This window comes from Scophthalmus maximus, chromosome 9 (assembly GCF_022379125.1).
Source record: "Scophthalmus maximus strain ysfricsl-2021 chromosome 9, ASM2237912v1, whole genome shotgun sequence".
In the NCBI taxonomy this organism is placed as follows: Eukaryota; Metazoa; Chordata; class Actinopteri; order Pleuronectiformes; family Scophthalmidae; genus Scophthalmus; species Scophthalmus maximus.
The window spans coordinates 14,732,578-14,751,845 of record NC_061523.1 but is presented as its reverse complement, the minus strand read 5'-3'; the positions used below and the strand labels follow the sequence as shown (position 1 = coordinate 14,751,845).

General features: G+C 42.8%; 1 long non-coding RNA gene across 1 annotated transcript in view; it reads left to right on the top strand.

The window, feature by feature from the left end:
- The first annotated feature begins 7,518 nt into the window (after positions 1-7,518).
- The window catches only part of LOC118319880, a 90,385-nt gene continuing 78,635 nt past the window's right edge, over positions 7,519-19,268 (top strand). Inside the window, exons 1-2 of the long non-coding RNA XR_004796147.2 lie at positions 7,519-7,588; positions 10,101-10,284. This is a non-coding gene — a long non-coding RNA (uncharacterized LOC118319880). The remainder of the gene's footprint in view (positions 7,589-10,100; positions 10,285-19,268) is intronic.

Here is a 19,268-nt window from a genome sequence, read left to right as displayed (position 1 = left end):
GCTGCTCCAGCGAGCCATCTATCTTTGGCTTTGCTCACGCCCCAGCTGCTGCTGGTTCAAAGTACGGTCACTGGCAGGGAACCAGCCACAGGCCTGCGAAAAACACCCACGCAGCCACTTAGCACACAGGGGGAAGCGAAAAAGAAACAGAATGTCTTTGGAACAGATGAAGGTCTAAACCTCGAGCCCTGCGTAAACTTCTGCTGCTACCACGGCCGGCTGGATGAGAAGAAGTCTTTTGAGTGTTTGATTGGGCGGTTTGCTGAAGTCTCTGTTTAACCCGCCTGTTAAATACTTTGGCACACGAATGTGGGTTTCTGGGATATTCTGTGTTATAATAGAGAAACTCAAAGTTAAGTGGCACTAGTTAATTTTCCACCTCCTAAGTGTCAAATTTGCAGCAACTGCAACGAACATAATGCAACAAAGGTTGAGCGGTGTGGTGTGCATAAGAATTACAGTACATACACCCTATCCTCTAACCCATCTTAAAAATAATATATTAAAACAACCCTTCTTGGGGAGGAAAAAATTTAGTTGGCGTCATAAACATTCACAAACAATAAATGACCTCTCCTGCACTTCAGGTCCTGTGCCAAACTATCTGGGTCAAGGTCTGTGTGTCAAAGTAAAGTACATACAGTATGTGCTGTGGAGCCAGATGTGCAAAGGTCAGTGTATGGATGAATGTTTGCAATTCTCTAGAAATAAGAATGTATGCTGAAATCATATGAATGCATTTGCGTGCTGTGTGTGTGTGTGGTGTGTGTGTGTGTGTGTGTGTGTGTGTGTGTGTGTGTGTGTGTGTGTGTGCGTGCGTGCGCCGGTGTACTTAGGCCTTCCATTGTGTGTGAGTGTTTTCCCAATACACGTGTTGCTACAGAGGCACTGCAGGTTCATCAGCCATCCGGAACCTTACTGACGGGTCAGAAAGGGAGTTCTACGAAACACACACACACACACACACGCATACACAGAACCTGGCACACATTTGCAAGGTCGGAAGATTTCCTTGTAAGGGCTTACTTGTTCTTGGAGTGTGAACATGACTGTGCCGGTGTTGGAACAACTATTGTTTGAACTTGCCTGACATGTCTAGGTCACCGCCGACACAGTGGTCTGTTCTGTTCTTCCTTGGCAGTTCTAGCTGGTTGAGGAGAAGAACCTGAAACGTGAAGGGTTGGTCAGTGCCAGTTCTTTTGGGGTGCGGCAATCGGCAGATCAAGAACAATGAGAGCAGTTTCAGCCAATAAGAAACACGATATTGGAGGTCTACCAGGGGGCTTGGCCTTGTTTCTTGCTTTGATTAATAGCTGACTTCCAGGGAAGCAAGGCTGTGCCTGTTAGTTATCAAACCAATGGGTGGTGGATGTGCTCTTTCCCCCCCATGTGCTCTGCTGGTGAGCCATTGTGTTATTTAAAAAAAAATGCATACAATTGAATCATTTGAAGATTTACAAAATGTGTTCTTGTTTTTTAAAGGGGCAATGTGTAACTTTTTGCAACATAGTCAGCATTAGCCTTAGGAGACGTATACCAGCAGCCATTTTCTCAGAAACATTACAAGTTCAGCATCAAACTTCATTCCTTTACCGGCCAAGAGCTGTCCAGCAGAGGACTGTGACTTGTTTTTGCTTCTATTTCCATCAATTGGTTGATTCTAATTAAGTTAGCATGCTAACCAGCTAGCCCTGACTCGTTACTTTCTGATAGCGGGTCATTATCAACCAGTCCGCCCTACATATGTAGTGTTGCTTGAAGGACACAGAATCACCTTTTGTATTGTAAACACAATGATGGCTGAAGCTCATGGCAGGCAACAATCACCACCACCAAGCTTCTGGCATGAATCCATATTTAGCGGTGGAGAAAACCTACCTTTAACACCTTCGCTCATGTAAAGGTGTTAAAGGTAGGTTTATGTTGCAGCGGATGCAGCTGATGACGAATGAACTTATTGCCACCCATGTGGAAAATGTCATTGTTTTCCCCTTAACCGTATGGAGGTGACACACCTACAATTAGTCAGATTCTCCACATCTTTGGTCATGTTATCTGCTCTTATGTCATCCGAAACATAAATCCCAATGAGGCGCAAAGAGCAGATGTTTTACCCTTTCCACCTCAATGTCCTTCCATCTGATCATGTTCTTAAAAATACAACAAAAGGGGAAATATCTGATTCATATCATGATTTTCCTACACCATGAGTTTTGAACTTGAGGTGAATCTCAACCATAATACTCTATAGCCAACCAAATAAGGAGACTGTCTGCACTTTTTAATGACACAATGTGATGTGTAATGATTGTGAAAAGCTCAGTCATTACTGTCAATGAGACGACACCTACATGCTTAATTTTCTGCAAAATTACACCCTGAGGTCAACAACACCCTGTGATACAATGTTGTCTTCTCTTTAATTAGGTATGAGATCATCAGCAATCAACAGCGTAGCCTGAGAAGCTTTCGCAATTGTGATGATGAAATACAATAATAAAATATCACTCAAACTGCATTATGTATTCGCATACCACATACAACTAACAAAAACACATAATGCATGCATGTATTCAACTGAGCTCTCCACGGAAGAAAGAAATGTTCTTTCTAATAGGAAACGGCATGTGAGCCCGGCCCTTTCACTTCCTGGAACAAGCCTGATTTATTGATAGTACTACAAATATCAGGCAGCTACTGTACACACACAAACACACACACACACACACACACACTGGTTCACGTAGGGGCACGACTGAGAAAACAATAGTAACAGTAAACAATTTGACTGAATTGGCACCTTTCTTCTGCAGGCCAAGAAGATAAGTAACTACAGAAAAAGGGTTCAAATCATGTTCAAAATACAAGGTGGCGTCAAACATTTTGTGTCGTGTAGTTAATGTCGACATCCAAGCAAACCCTCAGTGGAGGAAAATTCAACGCTTTAGAACTGTGTGTGATGCCCTGCATTAGCCGTCCTGCTCATGGGGAGCTGAACAGGTACAGTGAGCCCTATTCCTGCTGATAAGATAAGTAGTACCATGCTGCTGTGTGTGCGTGCATACGTGTGTGCGCTCTCTTTTACTTTGCCTACCCTTGTGGGCCGCACGCACATGAGCATGACTCAGGTCTTCCAGTGTTGTGCCCAGGCCTTTTCCTGCTGACGCTGGTCTGTTGGCAAAGTGGAGATCTGACTTCCTGTCCTGTGGGATGGGTGATCGGATACCCGGGGCAAAAGAGTGACACACCCCTCCAGATGTTTACTGGGCAGGACAGTTTCATCGGAGACGGGATATGGGAACTGACACCCACCCTGTTTTCACCTTCCTGTCAGGTCCTGTCGGGATGGAGGCATAGGCTGGGTTTTCATTATACTATAAAAGTGAAGATGAGCACGATGATGTGACCTAATGGGAAAACATAATGGAAGACCCTATTAATATCTGGGCCGGAAACCTCAGGAATTATTGTTATTGTACTATTAAAGGAAATGTTTTTTTTTTAAAGTCTATTTACCGTCAGTGTGGATGATGTTAGATTAGTTTCATGAAAGAGTTACGTTTTACCACATCATTTGATTGTTCAAAATGGTGCTCAGTGTATATGGTTATAATAGACACGTGACCTTCACGTTGGAGCGCAGGTTACTCTGCCGTATGCAGGTACATGTGCGGTAACTAACTGCACGGCTCTGGACACACGTGTTTCCAGGCCAGAAGGACATTCCTGAATGCCACATCAACCCTACCAGGACATTAAAGCTCTGCCTAAACAGACAGTACCCCGCCTCTAAACCCTTATTAACTCCTACCGGCACACGGATTAAGTCCTGGGATCCAGACAGCTAACAACCCTGTATGTGTCTGGTACAAGCTGCTCACCCATTCACAATGCTTTATGACTGGTTACAACTCACAGCCTCTTTCCACCACCTCCCGCAGAGGGACATTTGCAAAACAAGTGATTAGGTGAAGGGGACAGAAGTGGAGAAGAGAGAGAGAGAGAGAGGCGACAGGGGTTCATGGAAGATGGGAAAGAAAGAGGGTATACAATAATTTTCGACTGATATGGGATTTTGAAAGCTGATGTGGCACTGACTGAATACGTAGAACTATACAACCCTTTAGCTTCAGGGCTGTTAACTGTGTTTTCTATCTATCTATCTATCTATGTATCTATCTTATTTAAAGCTAATTAGGATTCTTGTTAGGTCCACTGCATCTATTCACATTCAAAATTCTGGGATGTATTACTAAATTAAGTAAAAAAAATAAACACAAACAACAAAACATATTTAATGAAAAACTTGGGTGAGGTGGGTGATTCCGTGAGAACACAGAAGGCATAAGAGGCACGGAGGAGTTATGTGCTGTGCACAGAGGCACGGGCCAGTCCACGTGGAACAAACCCCCCTGCTGAGTCAGTGCCTTGCCCATTCTCTGGGTGAGAGGAACAATTCATTTCACAAATGAGCAAAACACTCTTGAGAACCTGAAATATAAATATTTCACTCTGCATGTGAGGGGATGTGTCGGTGCAGACAACACCGATAAATAATGACAAGATAACAACTTGATGAAATAATGTTAGTTATCGAGTGAAAGTAGCACTTTCCCTTTTTTGTAATCATGAAACTCCATTTTATGATTTGATTTGTACTAATGAGTCTTATTTTGTCAGTGGGAGGGATGTGATGCGCGTTGCATTGTCAACTATTTTGCAATATATTTCAGGGTGTGGGAAAATGCTTCACAGAATGCTTGCACAACTTTGAGCTGAGATTCCAGTCAGCAGTTGCAGGATGATTGCATTTGGTGCAATTTTTTTCTTTTCAACATAAAAAAAAAAAAAAAAAAGGAGTCCGGTATGGATGTTCTTATAGCTGCTATAGCTGGTGATTTTAATCTGAGGACGTTAGTGCAGCACTTGAGCAAGTAGGTCAGATTCAATCGTGCATCCCTCTCAAAGCCAGACACGACCTGTTACAGAGATTTCACATATAAATGAGAGGCACGGCACAGTTCAGTGGGCAAACACTTTGGACTAAATGTTTGAGAGAACTAGGACAACTGGAGCACACCGCCTGAACCAGAGCTTCGTCACAAACCAACATGGTCCGCTTTATCTTAACAGAATGATTAACTGTATATCTTGCCTGTAGTCTTATGTAATTAGAGAAGTGACTGTAAACCCAAACTATGTTGACCTTCTGCCAAAGAACGCACGTACCTAAGAATTTGAGCATCCTTTGGTTCATTTTATATTTGACTGTGCTAATTATTAATCAGAGTGATTGTGGGAGTAAATAAGGCCTACTTGTAGAGTCTTTTGCAAAGAAAACTTTGAGGCCAATGACACTTTACACTCACATTGTTTCCATGCTGGTGTTTACTTGTACAATTTATTTTGTGTTCATTTTTTTATGTTTATCTTGCAAGTTATGCTCGCTGAACATGAAGGCATATGCACCTCTACTGTACATACTGAACACCTATCACACACACACAAACACACACTTATCTGGTTTTATGGTGTAATGACGTTACATAATTACACCTGCATAAATCGACCACAAGTACTGCGGAGCAACTGTTTGGTAACCCCATCAGCACGCCTGTCTTGCTTGCAGCAGGTTTTATGGGGACTAACGTTTGCCTCAGCTTGATATGTTGTGACCTTGTTGCCAGTTTGCTGAAGTTGCATAATGTCCCCAGACAGGTGAAAACAACAAATGACCAATTAACAGCCGCTCCTCTGACAGCTCCAGCCGGCTGAGACCAGTGCAGCTGCAGGTGAGAGCGTGGTCTGTTAGTGTGTGAGGTGTGGGTGTTGGAGTTGCAGACTCCTTGCAAGTTTGGGTGTGCAAAGTCAACTCCACACATATTTGTATGTGTGTGTGTGTGTGTATGCATGGGCACATACCGAAGCATTGCAAGACACCACAGATGACTGTGAACCAAGAATGCAAGCACATACATTTTCAAATGACCCAACAACAAGTTGAACAAATAATGACCACAAATTCCATTGCCTAACTTACATAATCATATTTTCAGACTCTGCAGAGAGAAAACTTCAAACAGCAAATCACTAAAGCAGTAGCCATTATAAATTACAGGGAAAATACAAGTTAGACAAAAATACAGTCCATTCTGCTTCCTTTCCCAAACTATTGGTACAAAGTGAGTCATCTTAAAACTATCAAAACTGAAAAGGCACTCTCCTTTTCTTCACCTGATCACTGCAGTTCAGGCTTTTATTAAGATATTTCAATACAACTAACACTCAGTTCACCATAATGCATACCAAAAAAAGTGTGTACAATAAAGAAAACATAGCTTATCTTTAGAATAACTATATTCCTCCTAAGAAAAAAATAACATATATATATAATATTCAAGATTTCAAATTTGTTGTCATCTTCTCAATAACAGTGCAAACATAATTACAAGTAATTCAATGTTCTCCCAACTCAACTTTACAAAGTAGTATGATGATAGAATAATAGTCTACAAACTTTAATAGCTAGAGGGGGAATTAATGTTATTTAATATTCTCATTTGAGGGTGTTTGTGTGTGTCTATAACTGCACAGGTGTGCCTCCTCTCCCATCCCACACAAGATCACATCAGGTCTGAGCAGAGCGAGCCGACGCCCAGCTCAGTCGGGGGTAATCCTGAGGTGATGACATTTCAGTCTGGCCTCACAGGTATGGCAACAGAGCCGTGCTTCTGCACAGGTCTGCGCTGAGACGAGGTTATATAAAATGACATGGAAAACATGCAGATGGCTTCCTGTTTACCAATGTCTGCGAGCAACCTGGACCATGTGCGGCTGGTTTACCTTCTGTGAGTGTGTGTGTGTGTGTGTGTTTGGGCGTGTGTTCTGTGGCCCCCAGCAGAATTTTTAATAAACTCTGCTGTAATATAATGCCGCAGTGCACTGTTACAAAACAAGTCAGCAAGTGGTTATCTGCCCTTTGTGGAGACTGTGCATGCATGCTTAGGAGGATTGTGGTCACCTCTGACATGAACAACACGCACAAAAAAAAAATACTTCACATGTTGCTTGGTAAGTTTTTTAGAATATGTTTGTACAAGAGTTTGGCTTGAACGTTGTGCAAAATGGAAGGGAGTCGCAGCAGACAGCTTGACTCGCAGTGATTGGTTTACAGTGCTCTCCATTACAAATGTAACTCAGCCAAACGGCACATGTTCGCGAATACTCACTGAATATATAGGGTGTTCAATTAACACCCACACTACTTCAGCCCATACCAGTATTCACCGAGGGATGACACATACGGCGCCCTTAATACCAGGAAACATTAATTTAATTTTATTTTTTTCCAAGCTTATAACATCTCTAATTCACTATACGAAAGGTAAGTTTATCAACACATTATATTATCAATACAATATACCATCAAACTAAACATTCCCACTAAAAAATAACCCCCCATCCACTTGGTTTAACCCATGATGTCAGCGATGACATCACCAACACCATAAAAAACCAGGAAATGCTGAGCGGGCCTCCCTCAAAACTTAGTCCTGCATGGTGGCGCTGAAAAAAGAAACAAACAATTGTAAGTATGAACAAAGAAGGAACCCTAACCCTAACATAATAAAGATAACTGACTTACGGCTCATAACTAACTTATGGCTGTGTGTTTGCTTTAACTGACTTGTATGCTTTAATGTGGATTGTAACGTAATGCTAACACAAACAAGCAAACCCCTCATGGTGAAGGAAGCAATGTTACATTGGTAATGCTAAAATTATAGCAAAATCCACACCTGTAGAAAATATGATGATGTTTAAGATGACCTGTAGAAAGGGACAAGTGGTGAGTAAAGACATCTCACCCACTTTGTCACAATGTTTAATATAGTTTCCCGTTGAGGTATAAGCCAGATATGTTAACATATTGGCAATATTTGTCAGAGAATGAATAAGCTACCTCACTGCTCATAATCCTTTATATCATAATCAGTGCTTTTGATGTTGGGTCTGTTTATGGCACAGCATGACACCAGTGTGAAGTGTGTGTTTTTGAACTGGATGCCAACTGCCTCAGTGACTGACAAATTATACCCTTTCCACCTCCCCGATGGCAGCTCTGGCACAAAGGCAGCAGTTAGAGGTGGTTATACAACAGCGGAGGACCAAGGTTTCTTCTTGCAGAAGTTTAAATTGGGCTCAAAGGAGGAAAGTTTTGTGGTGAGGAGGGTTTGCTTTGGGGCACATGTGTTTCGTTGGAGTCGAGAGGTATAAAGAGCCACAAAAAGTTTTTAGCCATGACAGCATCCTGAAGTGCGGTCTCACTATTTAGTGGCATACAGGCAACGCACAGGCATGTACAATAAAGTGTATACAAGCACAAAGATGCACACAAATACACCCACATAATCATAGGGGCAGAAGTAAACATTCACACCCACACAAATGCACCCATGCAAACACACGTATGTATGTGTTATGTAATGTATGATTTCAATCTCATGCAGCTGCCTCCTCTCACAAAATGACGGTACCGTCTTTGCAGGAGACAAACAGGGAAACCAAAGTGTCTTTGACATTTGATATTTCATTCTTTGCCTGACAAAAACTTCAAAAGCTTGTATTCATATCTTCCCCCCCCCCCCACACACACTTTTCTTATGAGTTAAACACATTTAAACAAAGAAAACAGTTGAAACTATTCATCCTTATTTGTTGATACAAAAATATGGAAACGAGCTGTTTATTCATCAAGGCCCTAGGCGACAGCGCAAACAAACGCATACTCAACCTGTTGTTCAGTCGCAGCACAAGCGTGCTGTGAGCCCGAGAATAACTCCTCTGGCTTTTATACCTCTGCAAAATGCGGAAGCGGACCATGTGACGGTGAGGTGACATCTTACGATGGTTTACACATCACGCCCTGCTGATGTGTTGTACGGCAGTGAGACCCAGAGGTACAGCTTCAGTAACCACAAACTTCCCCTATCTGTGCAGCAATCTAGAACAGTGGCAAAACGACTGTGGCCCCAGAGCCCAGCCCTAGGGTGGCTCTGCTTCCTGTGATGAAAATACTTCTAGCAAGAGATCACACATCTGTCAGTGGGAATGGCACCTTTTGGGTTGATTGAGGAAATGCATTGGGGGCGGGGGGAAATTGTCATATGAGTGCAGCCATAAGCTTTGAAATATCACACTGAGCCACTGAGCTGGATTTAGAAATGGACAGATAACAAAACGAGATATTCGAGAGGCTGTGGTGTCATAGACCAATCAGCCACAACATTAAAACCAGTTACATGCTTTACTGTTGCGGCTGATGCAATTTTCCCCCCATAAAGCAACTATGACCTACACTTGCATCAATGCATTTGCCATGTAACCTTCGCGCTGCACATGGACGACGTCTCTGTGAACAGCTCTGTGGTCTCTCTTGTCCAAACAAGCAAACCACTTTTCATCCCCCGAAATCTTCAGAGCATTAATTGCGTCCACTTACAGTAACTGGGAGTGTGTGCGATGTGATCCAATGTGGTGCTAATCACATGACAATCCCAAGCAGACTATTAAATTGAAACTGAATCCCTGGGAGTTTCCAGTAGCAATTTACTGCACACACCACCTAGAGCGTCGGTGTACACTTGTTTCGGGGAAAAAGGTTTTGGCCTCATGCTACACTGTTGAGCTTCTACTGAAAATGTTTCCTCTGAGCAGTTTGGTTCAGAACTCCAAGCAGGGGTTTATTTGTCAACCAAGGAGAGGAGTCTCATATTGGAACACTAAAACCGAAACAAATTAAAAGAGATTTGGCAAGATCACATCCCCAAAAAAGCAGCTTTATGGAAGCTGTAGAATCACGGCCAGGCAGTGCTTGTTTGTGTGCAAGTTAAAGAGCTGCTGGCAGCTGGTGGGGAGTTGTTGAGAAGACACAGGCCAAGTCGCTGCATGAGCTGCAACATTATTGATCTATCTGGAAACGGAGAAAGTGGAACAACCAAAACACAAGCGACGACAAGATGCAATCACATATGCTCTACTCCGAGCATCCACTTTCCTCTCCTGCAACCTATGAATCTATTTGTATCCTTCTTCTGCAGAACTCAATGCTGCTGTCTTGGACAACAAATCATCAACAGTCGGCGCGACGCTGAGAGGACTGCCGGAGACATAAAGCAGATGTAGTAATCTGGCTCACACCCCTTCACTTGAAGGATATGGAAGGAAGGTTGAGGTAATGGCATGCTGGCACAAGTCAGCTTGGCTGCCCCACTGAAGACACAAGTAAGTGAAATGCCACCGCTTTGTAACGCCGCATCTGTGCCATCAAAAGGTCCACCGCTGTTTTTCCAACCTTTGCACATCCAGGAAAACTCAACTGAGGATTCTTGTTATTGCCAGCAGCACTTTACTTCACATTCGTCCAGCGCCACACATTCACACCTGTGCCATTTATGACCTTTATTTCCGCTGTTGGCCACAAATATCTGCCACTGGCACTGGTGGAGGTTTTTTTCATTTTTATTTTATTTTGAGTTCGCCCCCATGAAATCCAGGTTAGCCATGTGGACACATTCTGTGTGTGAAGGGACACATCTGTCTGCTTTCATACACTGTACAAAAGGACATTGTATATGCCAGAAATTGAGAGACAAGAAGTCTAACACTCCACCACTGATGCAACATCACTACAAAGACATGGGCAGTACAGGTAGTATTAGTGGGCCCTCTAGAGGCCTGAGGCTCGTGCTCACACCATGCACAGCTGTCAGCAGTTATACTTCGAGCTGGCTGTAGTGGCACAGTTATGAGGTATGTTATTTATTCCCCCTTTTTTTTAACCTTAGTCCTGAGCCCAAAGCATCACTGGTTTCCTCTCCTCACAGCTGCAGTAGTTTACAAGCAGTCATCCCACATCCGAGGTGTGAAACAGGCCCCGCTTAAAATGAACCAGCAGAACCTTGAACCTTCACAACCCGATTTGGGATGCACTGTTTTTGATTTTGCTCATATCGCGATGCAAGAATAATTAACAACAGCATGCATTTCACTGAGCGATGCCCTGCGGCTGTCTTACTTATGTGGTAGTCTACCAGTTCTGAATATCCATTAGAGTCAATCAATGGATGCTCAGTGTCTCTCTCCTGCAGAGCGTTGGTTGTGTGATCTGGTATCTGTGAGCCCCCTAGAGGTAGATGTTTTAATTGCACAGGTTGAATCACCTCACCCGAGGACAGAACCAACATGTCTGAGCTCTCAAATGTGCCACAGGACAAAAAAGTATTAAAAGCATACACATGTCAATGAGCACCTAGGTGCCAAGTCTGAGTGCATCAGCTTCCTGATCATATTGTGTTGCCATGTTATGCTGTAATACCTTGTGTTACACTTCAAAATGTGTATTTTACATAGTAAATGCAGCAAATGTTCTTTCTTTCCTCTTTCTTTCCTGAATTGCATTATGTACTAGTTATGGGCAATTCCTAGTTACCACCGTTGCTATAAAATATAAAATTCAATCAAACTTGCAAAGTGAATATCACCTATCACTTTTTCTTCCCCTGTAGACGCCATAGCTGCATGAAACTTGCATGAAACTTGAGACTACTGTACGTGGTGTTAGATATGTTAGTTAGTCTTCCTTTATTGTTTCCGTTTTTCACAATTCACACGCAAATTCTTTTTTTACCCGTGCCTTTTAAAAGTGCTGACTAGAAAAAAAGAAGAAAAAAAAAAGGCAGCCTGACCTCGCCTGTCCCTAGCTCACTGCATCTCCCTTCTGCAGACTGGCACAACGCCCAGACGGCTGCTGCTTGCGTGCCACCACTGTTTGGGTAGATTTTCATCTGTCCTCGAGAGATGATTCACCAGTCAGTGTGTGTGCGCGTGTGTGTGTGCGTGTGCGCGCGCGCGTGTGTGTGTGTGCGTGTGTGTGTGCGTGTGTGTGTGCGTGTGTGTGCGTGTGCGTGTGCGTGTGCGTGTGTGTGTGTGTGTGTGTGTGTTCTTGTGTGTTCTTGTGTGCTCTTGTGTGCGTGCGTGTGTGTGTTTCTATCCTAGGATACCTTTGTGGGAAAAATTTCAGACTAAGAACTATTGGGAATAGCTTGTTCAATTGGGATGTGTCACCAATTAATAAAACACTCGGGCCAGTGGTTAAGATTGGTAATAAATTAGGTTCTGATTGGGGTTTGAGTGAGGCAGTTAGTGGTTATGGTTAAGGTCAGGGCACCTGTCCAGGAAATGTATATAAGTCAATGTAAAGATCCCAAAGATGGCCTATGATAACGCATCTTTGTGTCTCGGTGTGCTGAAGAGTATTGAGTAGACTGTAGAGTAAGGAAATAAGTACACAGGGAAGCTGTATGATGTCAGAAGGGTGGACATCCAAATTACAAGAAGAAAAAAAAAAACACGTCAAAAGAGGGTGGAGACAAGCTGGCTTTATTGAGGCATACTTGGGAAATACATTTTTTTTCATGACAAATTCATATAGTTTCTAATGTGAGAGCCAACTAGGGACTCAGGCCCCAAACACCTGCAAAAACAATCCCATTCATCACAGGGCCAAAGCATTTCGCGGGCCTTTTATGTCAAGTACAGTACATACAGTGCCAGTGGATGAATGAAGCTGGCAGGACATGTTATTGTTCCCAAAGTAGGTTTATTAGTCACCGTGACCCTGTACCGGTGAGGTCATTCCTACTTTCACAGAATTCATAAATACTTATGAAGCTTTTCTGAAATCTAATGCGACAAAATGTTACCGCTCTCAAGTGCAATAAAGTGTGCAACGCACCGGGGAAAATTATTTCCGAGGGTTATTATTATTATTGCAATGATCATAATTTCCCCCTCAGGCAAAACTTGTTCAACACATTTTGCGCAACGACGGGTGTCTAACTATCAACAGTCAGGTGCATATCCATCAAGGCTTATTTGTGGTAAATATTTAATTTGGCTGGACCTAATTTCTTCATTTTAATTTCTTTATTGCATGCCAGTGGGGAGCAGTAAGAGTACATTATTATACACGTTGCTTGCAGGTTATTTTTAAGAACAGCACTAACACTAATTAAATACTGAGGTTGCACTTTTGCCCCTTTTCCCTTCTATCTCTTTCTCACTTTCTCTCTGACTTTTTTTTTAAAGGTCAAAGCAGATTTGATCCAGGCAGTAAAGCATTACAACACAGAAGGGCCATGGGAAAACTTGACTCTAAAACGATCAATCTGCAATCTAATCTAGCTGTAATACCTTCAATAGAAAGAACAAACTCTTCAGAGCAACTGAGGACACAGCATTTGATTCTGCACTATTGATTTGTTTAAAAATGCTGCACCCGGAAGAGAGAAAAGGACGGAGCCAACTGTCCACACTCCGCGTCCATTCCGTTTGTATTCATGCACGTCTTCCGAAAGCTTACGTCTAGGACGAGATGGAGCGGTACCACGTGGAATCGTAGGGAAATTTCGGTTGAAGAAATTTCAACGATGGCAAAACAAGACTTTGTGGGTTTGGTAAGAAACTACCATGCTTGACGTGGGTTGGCTCACCCAGCAAAGAAAGTTGTTCAATACACTGGCATTCGACAAATAGGAAAACGCTGTCCGTCGTCAATTTCCCTCATTGGTAATATTAGTGAGACTAATTCACCGTCCACATGTGATGAATTCAGTGGCCACATCTACCATTTACAACGTGGCAACGTGGCTTTTGTCTCTTTCTTAAGATTCCGACATTATCGGAACTTCTTCCGCGGTCGCCATGTTTGTTGTCGTCTGAAACATTTGATTCTGCGCTGCCCTCTAGTGGATGTATTGGCTTAACAACCGTGCCGACGTAAAGGACGCATGGAGGTATGTGGGCAGTGACGGTTACATCGTTTGAAATGGACGCATCTCCTTTCGTGTGTAAAAGCAGCATAAATGAACATTAAGATGTACATGAAAACATCTATTGTCTGATCTTAGAAGTGAGCTTGTCCCCTGTGTGTAATGTAAGGACAAATGCGGTTGCTAGTGTGTTACACCACGGACTTTGGTACAGATGATGGGGGGTTTCGATTCAATGCCCTTAGGCAAGGCCTTTAATGATACCTGCCTACCTCTGATATGTAACCGATTATTGTAAGTCGCTTTAGGCAAAAGCGTCAGCAAAATGAATGTAATGTAATGTAAACACCGAATGCAGCAGAAGTTGTCGCGCCAGATTTCAGCTTACATACAAGTTGACAAATAACAACAACAACAACAACAACAACAACAACAACAACAACAACAAAACACTACATTTGCAGCCAGGTTTATTTTTCTGCTGAAAGGGGTAAGGTTTTTTACCTTTTGTTCATCTGGATATTTTTGCCCATTGTGCTTGTCCTTCCATGAGCTGTAGTTGTGAGATGATGGTGCAATTGGACCAGCGTTCTTTTATACAATTGGAGCTGCTGTAGGTGATCTAGGGTCAAATTGGCTTTGCTGCAGTCCCCAGTGTGAGAAAAGCACAATATCAACAGCCTTGAGACTGTACTCAAACCATGGCAATCAAAACGAGTGAAGAGTGCAACACAAATAAATGCTTTCACCAATAGGGTACTGAATGTTCTCGAGCATGCCCTCACCTTGCTTAGAAATGACTACAGTATGTTTATAATGCAGTCTTTCCATTGTACAGGGATTTTTTTCCCACATGCACTACTGTTCCTTCCAAATTTGCCATTTCTGATGCAGTCACTTTTTAATACTTAAATATTTGGACTTTCATGTAATTCCACAGTTCAAACAGCAGGTTTGTTTCACACGATGATAAAGGGCCTGAAACAAATGGAATAATCCTTGCAGTATTTCATTGAATTGGCAAATCAATTTAAAACATAAGTTCTATCCTGTCTCAGTTGAGGTTACATGACTCATCAGATTAACCCTTGCGGTTGCACTAAACATTAGAAAATATGTTTATTTTTCATGAAAATCTTTTCAGCTTAGATACTTTTCACTAAGCACATCCTTTTGGTAATGATGTCTTTCTGTAAGTGACGGCTGGTGTGTGTGTGTGTGTGTGCAGGTGGTTTTCAGCCACTTCCTTTTGTAATAACCAACCAAGGACAGAATGTTCTGAATATGACTGCTTTCACTTTGCAGAGCAGCCGCAGAAAGGTCGATGATGAATGTGCAGGCAACATGTTGTCTGTGAGTGAGACAAAGGCACGCGACTTCAAAAATCAGCCTTGACGGAACCCAAGACAACTGCACAGTGAGCTCCATTTATTGTGGCCACTGTTTTTACGTTATTGCACCGGATGGTGTTCCTTCGAGGCTGCACGGTGGTGTAGTGGTTAGCACTTTTGCCTCACAGCAAGAAGGTTCTGGGTTTGGATCCCGGTTCAAACCAACTACGGCCTTCCTGTGTGGAGTTTGCCTGTTCTCCTCGTGTATGCGTGGGTTCTCTCCGGGTTCTCCGGCTTCCTCCCACAGTCCAAAGACATTTAGAATGGGGTTAGGTTCATTGGAGACTCTAAATTGACTGTAGGTGTGAATGTGAGAGTGAATGGTTGTCTCTGTGTGTGGCCCTGTGATAGGCTGGCGACCTGTCCAGGGTGTACCCCGCCTCTCGCCCAATGTTAGCTGGGATTGGCTCCAGCCCCCCCGTGACCCTTAAATGGATAAAGCGGTAGACGATGGATCGATGGATGGTGTGCGGAGCACAAACACCAGCAAAGAAAACACATGTATACAGATACCATGGAGGTACTGACAAAAACACAAGGACTTCCCTCTCCAAACGTGTTTTGTCACTAGGCATTGTTAGCGTAGACTAGTTAATTTCACAACATTTCATCCTGCAGCTCATTTCCCTGTATGTCTCTAATCTGCATTGTCACCACAAGGGTGGTAAGCACAATGTGCCTCATCCTAACATTTTGTGGAAGATTAGTGATACAGTGAACAAAGGCTTCTGTTTTGGCTGACTGGCAAGGCCTTTCATGGGTTTAGTGGTGGCTGCTCTGTACATTTTTGCTCAGCTGCGGGATATGTCTGCCGACAGCTTTGTCTGCCTCGTGGGTCGGTATCATATCACCCCTCTTGCTGCACAGACGTACCGCCGGAGATTTTCCCGAGCCTAAATGTCTTCCCTGGAGAGGAATTTTGCCAAACGGGCATCTGGTGAAGCCTCGTTTTCATGGCCATTTACTGTTGGGGAATTAAAATGACCCACCATTGCTTGACTCCCCACACGATGACAACCATTATCCCTACGTGACATCGGCTACACGAAAGGCTCAGTCATTCTTACTCTCTCAGGTAAGGCTCATGTCCACTGCAAACAAAGAAAAAAATATGTTGAGCATTTGCATAATAAATTATATTTTATGGACACATTTAACTAATGTAGAATATGGAGTCGCATTTAAGCAAATCAAGTTCAGTTATTTCCCTGAGAACAATGTTTTGATTTTGTTTTTTCTCCATGGACTGAATAGACGCACGCAAGTCAAACAAGAAAAACACACACAGCCATGAATGTTTTGATTTGCAGGACAGAATTGTGTCACTTCCAACTGAGCTATTTGATGCTTCAGTTGCATGCACATACAACATCTAAACCTCTTGTTTAGTGACAGCTTTAAACTCCTCACGTACGCATAGCGCCTGGTCACGTAGCCACCCATATGATCCCGCTCCTGTGCTGCGCTATCGCTATTTGATCGGCAACGCTGATAAAGACACCTGAGCACACACACAACAAAGAGCTTTTACATAACACAATCCTCTTAGTGCTGAACTTTTGACAAACTTTTCCTCCGTTAACTTTCACTGCACTGAGCTGCACAGCGACAGAACCGAGCGAGTGCGTGTCCGCTTCCCGTCCCATGGCGAGACGAGCACGTGCTTCCTCAAAAAGCGCCTACACAACAAATAGTCCTTTGCCCGTGTGTCTGCACGCAACGCCGTTTTCTTTCTCTCCCGCACTTTCTGAGATGTACAGTGCTGTAGTCCACCAGCACCGATGTCATAGATGGAGGCTAGATTTGCTGAATGAGCATGGGCTCCTGGAAAATTGAAGGACTCTAAATCCTCTAAATATAGAAAATTACATGGAATTCTGTCTAAATGCCTTTGACAAAGGAAAACATTTGATTACGACAAACAGGCAACGGAGAACAGCCCTCCACAACTCATGGCTTTTTTTCCGTGCTGGGCACAAACTCAACTTTTTTTTCTCTCTCTCTCTCTCTCTCTCTCTCTCTCTCTCTCTCTCTCTCTCTCTCTCTCTCTCTCTAGTCCATTAAATGGTGGACACAGATCCACTGTTTACATGGAAGAGGACATTCCTTTCAACCAAGCACTGTGAATGTGAAATATTTTCTCATTCTTTAGAGGTGTTGGCCTTTAAGCTACTTAAAACTGTGGCCCTCGTGAGAAAATGAGGAACGATGGATGCGACTAGAACACAATGTCCTAGACACTCAGCTGAAACTAGGTCAGGCAGTTTGGAGGTGAAGTGCGTGCCTCCTCCTACTGGTCGTTATATGTAGTGTGCATGGCCTCGATGCGTTGGAAACGGGACCACGCTTCTCGCTGTCAATCTGAAACTGATTGATCTGTTATGAAGCAGTTTTTTTTAGTTTTTTTTTTTTCAAAGTCAAATTTCAAAGTGCCATGAAACTGCGAGTATTGTGTACATGGTCAAATGAATGGATTCTGTTAAGGACAAGAACTGCAGTATAGGTCTAAAGAGAAATGCAGCAAATAGGATCCACAATTCCAGAACATTTAAAGTGGCGTTATTGAGTGTCTCTATAGTCTTTGCTCTTTATGTATGCACTCACAAAATATGGCACATGATGCATTTTGTGGGGAAATCAAAGTAAGTATGATCAAAGTAAGTAAATAAATGAACCATCCCTCAACATAAATATCTAAGCTGTAGGTAAAAAAATCACATGGGATGTTCATGACTTAACAAAAGCAAAAGAAATGCATACATTTTTTGTTATAAGAGCAACCTTTTTTTACTCGTTTTGTACTTCTGATAGTTAGAAATTGTATAGAGATTGATTCAAATGTGATTTCAACATTCTGTGTTTAAAGTACAACTTTACATTTAGTTAGTACATGTTAAAACGTTTGAATGTACTGTACAGTGCTTCCAGGTGCATGTACAAAATACAAACTGAATGACATAAAAATCATTTCTGGGATTAAGGATGTGAACTTAGTACTGGATAATACTTGATAAGCCTAGGTAGAACTCATATCTTAAGCTCTACCTGAATACTTTAGGTTACCCAGTCTCAGCAGAGACCCCCAGATATGGCCGTCCTGACTCTGTACAATGATCAGCATCTCTTCACCCCGTGCGACCCGGTGCTTTAGACCCTCTGCGTCGGGGGTTTAACAAGTTGTATTACATTGTAATACTGCAGGCTTGCCTAAGCCTCATTTACATGCTATTGACCTGCATCACCACCGGAGGGTAGTTTGTTTTCTGGATGGTCTGGATGCGTTTTGCTTTTAAATGCTAAAAACTGTACCTAGTCGAAACCCCCGGGGAGCAGCTATGCTTGAGCCGTTTGGTACAACCCATTATACCAAATTTAAGCTCCCTCAGATCACACAGCCCTGGTTATTCTAAACTCAAGCTGGACAGCCAATAATCCTCTGGACCGTATTGGTATGCGCAGTACATGCTATATGGGACTGACACTGTGCAGGGCATTTTTCACCACCAGCATCACCACATCTTTTTTATTTATATATTGTCTTTAACAGCAGCATGTGCTGTACTTTAGTGTGGTTTGCATAATGACAACGCATCAATATGAAATTTAATGAGCAGCCACTGTGAAATCTTTCATGATGCCGGCGATGCAACATTGTTTTACATTGACTTTAATCACCTTTCTGAGTCTCGTTCACCGCAGTGTTAATACTGCAGAGCTTGTTATCTCGCTTTCACGAGATGTGTTTGTAAAACACGTCCTTCAATGTGGGAAGGCCAGTGTGCAATTGTGTGCATGTGTGAGTGTGTGTTTGTGTGTGTGCGCGCACGTAAACCTTATTGCGCTATCTTACTGATAACAACATGTTTTTAATCTCCGAACACATCCTGCATCAGAAAAGCCACGGACACAGTGTACTCTTGTTACAGAAAAACATTTTTTGGAAGCTTTCCATTTGGATTTCAGCATGAAATACACACTGAATGCAGTACGATGAGCTTATGAACCGAGCACATTTTTCAACCCAATGACACCGAGTTGTTGAGTC